The sequence below is a fragment of the Salvelinus fontinalis genome, chromosome 38 (assembly GCF_029448725.1).
Source record: "Salvelinus fontinalis isolate EN_2023a chromosome 38, ASM2944872v1, whole genome shotgun sequence".
NCBI classification, from domain to species: Eukaryota; Metazoa; Chordata; class Actinopteri; order Salmoniformes; family Salmonidae; genus Salvelinus; species Salvelinus fontinalis.
In genome coordinates, this window is record NC_074702.1 from 9,658,063 (window position 1) to 9,664,062 (window position 6,000).

Below are 6,000 nucleotides of genomic sequence, written 5' to 3' on the forward strand. Positions count from 1 at the left end.
TGGTGGATAGAAAGTGCTGATAGAAAGCGGTGGATAGAAAGGGGTGGATAGAAAGGGGTGGATAGAAAGGGGTGGATAGAAAGAGGTGGATAGAAAGTGGTGGATAGAAAGGGATGGATAGATAGGGGTGGATAGAAACTGCTGATAGAAAGGGGTGGATAGAAAGGGGTAGATAGAAAGTGCTGATGAAAAGTGCTGATGGAAAGTGGTGGATAGAATGTGGTGGATAGAAAGTGGTGGATAGAAAGTGGTGGATAGAAAGGGATGGATAGAAAGTGGTGGATAGAAGGGGATGGATAGAAAGTAGTGGATAGAAAGTGGTGGATAGAAAGTGGTGGATAGAAAGGAATGGATAGAAAGTGGTGGATAGAAAGGGATGGATAGAAAGTAGTGGATAGAAAGTGGTGGATAGAAAGTGGTGGATAGAAAGTGGTGGATAGAAATTGGTGGATAGAAAGTGGTGAATAGAAAGGAATGGATAGAAAGTGGTGGATAAAAAGGAATGGATAGAGAGTGGTGGATAGAAAGGGAAGGATAGAAAGTGGTGGATAGAAAGGGATAGATAGAAAGGGGTGGATAGAAAGTGCTGGATAGAAAGTGCTGATAGAAAGGGATGGATAGATAGAAAGGGATGGATTTAAAGTGGTGGATAGAAAGGGATGGATAGGAAGTGGTGGATAGAAAGGGATAGATAGAAAGGGATGGATAGAAAGGGATGGATAGAAGGTGGTGGATAGAAAGAAAGTGGTGATAGACAGTGGTGGATAGAAAGGGGTGGATAGAAAGGGGTGGATAGAAAGGGGTGGATAGAAAGTGGTGGATAGAAAGGGATGGATAGATAGGGGTGGATAGAAACTGCTGATAGAAAGGGGTGGATAGACAGGGGTAGATAGAAAGTGCTGATGAAAAGTGCTGATGGAAAGTGGTGGATAGAATGTGGTGGATAGAAAGTGGTGGATAGGAAGGGATGGATAGAAAGTGGTGGATAGAAAGGGGTGGATAGGAAGGGATGGATAGAAAGTGGTGGATAGAAAGGGGTGGATAGAAAGAAAGTGATGATAGAAAGTTGTGAACAGAAAGGGGTGGTTAGAAAGTGCTGATAGAAAGGGGTGGATAGAAAGGGGTGGATAGAAAGGGGTGGATAGAAAGGGATGGATAGATAGGGGTGGATAGAAACTGCTGATAGAAAGGGGTGGATAGACAGGGGTAGATAGAAAGTGCTGATGAAAAGTGCTGATGGAAAGTGGTGGATAGAATGTGGTGGATAGAAAGTGGTGGATAGGAAGGGATGGATAGAAAGTGGTGGATAGAAAGGGGTGGATAGGAAGGGATGGATAGAAAGTGGTGGATAGAAAGGGGTGGATTGAAAGAAAGTGATGATAGAAAGTTGTGAATAGAAAGGGGTGGATAGAAAGTGCTGATAGAAAGGGGTGGATAGAAAGGGGTGGATAGAAAGGGGTGGATAGAAAGGGGTGGATAGAAAGTGGTGGATAGAAAGGGATGGATAGATAGGGGTGGATAGAAATTGCTGACAGAAAGGGGTGGATAGAAAGGGGTAGATAGAAAGTGCTGATGAAAAGTGCTGATGGAAAGTGGTGGATAGAAAGTGGTGGATAGAAAGGGATGGATAGAAAGGGATGGATAGAAAGTGGTGGATAGAAAGTGGTGGATAGAAAGTGGTGGATAGAAAGGGATGGATAGAAAGTGGTGGATAGAAAGGGATGGATAGAAAGGGATGGATAGAAAGTGGTGGATAGAAAGGGATGGATAGAAAGGGGTGGATAGAAAGGGGTGGATAGAAAGGAATGGATAGAAAGTACTGATAGAAAGGGGTGGATAGAAAGTGGTGGATAGAAAGTGCTGATAAAAAGTGCTGATGGAAAGTGGTGGATAGAAAGTGGTGGATAGAAAGTTGTGAATAGAAAGGAATGGATAGAAAGTAGACAGAAACGGGTGGATAGAAAGTGCTGGATAGAAAGTGCTGATAGAAAGGGATGGATAGATAGAAAGGGATGGATTTAAAGTGGTGGATAGAAAGGGATGGATTTAAAGTGGTGGATAGAAAGGGATGGATAGAAAGGGATGAATAAAAAGGGATGGATAGAAAGTGGTGGATAGAAAGGGATGGATAGAAAGGGATGGATAGAAAGTCGTGGATAGAAAGGGATGGATAGGAAGGGATGGATAGAAAGGGATGGATAGATAGAAAGGGATAGATTGAAAGGGTTGGATAAAAAGGGGTGGAAAGAAAGGGATGGATAGATAGAAAGGGATGGATAGAAAGGGGTGGATAAAAAGGGGTGGATAGAAAGGGATGGATAGATAGAAAGGGATGGATAGAAAGGGGTGGATAGAAAGTGGTGGATAGAAAGGGATGGATAAAAAGGTATGGATAGAAAGTGGTGGATAGAAAGAAAGTGTCATGTTTTGTCATTGATTATCATGTCTTGTCCCTGTGCTTCCCTTCTTTTCGTTTCCCTCTGCTGGTCTTATTTGGTTCTTTCCCTCTTTCTATCCCTCTCTCTCCCCCTCCCTCTCTCCCTCTCTCGCTCTCTCTCTCTTTCGTCCGTTTCTGCTCCCAGCTGTTCCTCATTCTCCTAACTACCTCATTTACTCTTTCACACCTGTCCCCTATTTTGCCCTCTGATTAGAGTCCCTATTTCTCCCTCTGTTTTCCGCTTCTGTCCTTGTCGGATCCTTGTTTGATGTTTGCTGTTCTGTGTCCTTGTTCCGCCCTGTCGTGTTTTTGCCTTCTTCAGATGCTGCGTGTGAGCAGGTGTCTATGTCAGCTACGGCCTGTGCCTTCCCGAAGCGACCTGCAGTCTGTGGTCGCGTCTCCAGTCGTTCCTCTCTACTGACGAGAGGTTTTCAGTTTTCCTGTTTTGTATTTACCTAAGATATATCCAGGAGTATCGTTTTTGTTTAAGACTGGAATAAAGACTCTGTTTCTGTTAAGTCGCTTTTGGGTCCTCATTCACCAGCATAACAGAAGGATCCGACCAGTAATGGACCCAGCGACTACGGATTCTCGCAACACTGCCATCGAGATCCAGGGAGCAATGCTCGGCAGACACGAGCAGGAATTGTCTGCTGCTCGTCATGCCGTTGAGACCCTGGCCGCTCAGGTTTCCAACCTCTCAGGACAGTTTCAGAGTCTTCGTCTCGTGCCACCTGCTACTTCCTGGTCTTCCGAGTCTCCGGAACCTAGGGTTAATAACCCACCATGTTACTCTGGGCAACCCACTGAGTGCCGCTCCTTTCTCACCCAGTGTGATATTGTGTTTTCTCTCCAGCCCAACACATACTCAAGAGAGAGAGCTCGGATCGCCTACGTCATATCACTCCTTACTGGTCGGGCTCGGGAGTGGGGCACAGCTATCTGGGAGGCAAGGGCTGAGTGTACTAACGATTATCAGAACTTTAAAGAGGAGATGATACGGGTTTTTGATCGTTCAGTTTTTGGGAAGGAGGCTTCCAGGGCCCTGGCTTCTTTATGTCAAGGTGATCGATCCATAACGGATTACTCTATAGAGTTTCGCACTCTTGCTGCCTCCAGTGACTGGAACGAGCCGGCGTTGCTCGCTCGTTTTCTGGAGGGACTCCACGCTGAGGTTAAAGATGAGATTCTCTCCCGGGAGGTTCCTTCCAGCGTGGACTCTTTGATTGCACTCGCCATCTGCATAGAACGACGGGTAGATCTTCGTCACCGAGCTCGTGGAGGAGAGCTCGCGTTAACGGTGTTCCCCCTCTCCGCATCTCAACCATCTCCTCCCACCGGCTCAGAGATTGAGCCCATGCAGCTGGGAGGTATTCTCATCTCGACTAAGGAGAGGGAACGGAGAATCACCAACCGCCTTTGCCTCTATTGCGGTTCTGCTGGACATTTTGTTATTTCATGTCCAGTAAAAGCCAGAGCTCATCAGTAAGCGGAGGGCCACTGGTGAGCGCTACTACTCAGGTCTCTCCATCAAGATCCTGTACTACCTTGTTGGTCCATCTACGCTGGTCTGGTTCGGCTGCTTCCTGCAGTGCCTTGATAGACTCTGGGGCTGAGGGTTGTTTTATGGACGAAGCATGGGCTCGGAAGCATGACATTCCTCTCAGACAGTTAGGGAAGCCCACGCCCATGTTCGCCTTAGATGGTAGTCTTCTCCCCAGTATCAGATGTGAGACACTACCTTTAACCCTCACTGTATCTGGTAACCACAGTGAGACCATTTCCTTTTTGATTTTTCGTTCACCTTTTACACCTGTTGTTTTGGGTCATCCCTGGCTAGTATGTCATAATCCTTCTATTAATTGGTCTAGTAATTCTATCCTATCCTGGAACGTTTCTTGTCATGTGAAGTGTTTAATGTCTGCTATCCCTCCTGTTTCTTCTGTCCCCTCTGCTCAGGAGGAACCTGGTGATTTGACAGGAGTGCCGGAGGAATATCATGATCTGCGCACGGTCTTCAGTCGGTCCAGAGCCAACTCCCTTCCTCCTCACCGGTCGTATGATGGTTGTATTGATCTCCTTCCGGGTACCACTCCCCCTCGGGGTAGACTATACTCTCTGTCGGCTCCCGAACGTAAGGCTCTCGAGGATTATCTGTCTGTTTCTCTCGACGCCGGTACCGTGGTGCCTTCTTCCTCTCCCGCCGGAGCGGGGGTTTTTTTTGTTAAGAAGAAGGACGGTACTCTGCGCCCCTGCGTGGATTATCGAGGGCTGAATGACATAACGGTTAAGAATCGTTATCCGCTTCCCCTTATGTCGTCAGCCTTCGAGATTCTGCAGGGAGCCAGGTTCTTTACTAAGTTGGACCTTCGTAACGCTTACCATCTCGTGCGCATCAGAGAGGGGGACGAGTGGAAAACGGCGTTTAACACTCCGTTAGGGCATTTTGAATACCAGGTTCTGCCGTTCGGTCTCGCTAATGCTCCAGCTGTCTTTCAGGCATTAGTTAATGATGTACTGAGAGACATGCTGAACATCTTTGTTTTCGTTTACCTTGACGATATCCTGATTTTTTCACCGTCACTCGAGATTCATGTTCAGCACGTTCGACGTGTACTCCAGCGCCTTTGAGAGAATTGTCTCTACGTGAAGGCTGAGAAGTGCGTTTTTCATGTCTCCTCTGTCACATTTCTCGGTTCTGTTATTTCCGCTGAAGGCATTCAGATGGATCCCGCTAAGGTCCAGGCTGTCAGTGATTGGCCCGTTCCTAAGTCACGTGTTGAGTTGCAGCACTTTCTCGGTTTCGCTAATTTCTATCGGCGTTTCATTCGTAATTTCGGTCAAGTGGCTGCTCCTCTCACAGCTCTGACTTCTGTCAAGACGTGCTTTAAGTGTTCCGGTTCCGCCCAGGGAGCTTTTGATCTCCTCAAGAAGCGTTTTACATCCGCTCCTATCCTTGTTACTCCTGACGTCACTAAACAATTTATTGTCGAGGTTGACGCTTCAGAGGTGGGCGTGGGAGCCATTCTGTCCCAGCGCTTCCATTCTGACGATAAGGTCCATCCTTGCGCTTATTTTTCTCATCGCCTGTCGTCATCGGAACGCAACTATGATGTGGGTAACCGCGAACTGCTCGCCATCCGCTTAGCCCTAGGCGAATGGCGACAGTGGTTGGAGGGGGCGACCGTCCCTTTTGTCGTTTGGACTGACCATAAGAACCTTGAGTACATCCGTTCTGCCAAACGACTTAATGCACGTCAAGCTCGTTGGGCGTTGTTTTTCGCTCGTTTCGAGTTCGTGATTTCTTATCGCCCGGGAAATAAGAACACCAAGCCTGATGCCTTATCCCGTCTCTTTGGTTCTTCTGTGGCTTCTACCGACCCCGAGGGGATTCTCCCTGAGGGGCGTGTTGTCGGGTTGACTGTCTGGGGAATTGAGAGACAGGTAAAGCAAGCACTCACTCACACTGCGTCGCCGCGCGCTTGTCCTAGTAACCTTCTGTTCGTTCCTGTCTCTACTCGTCTAGCTGTTCTTCAGTGGGCTCACTCTGCCAAGTTAGCTGG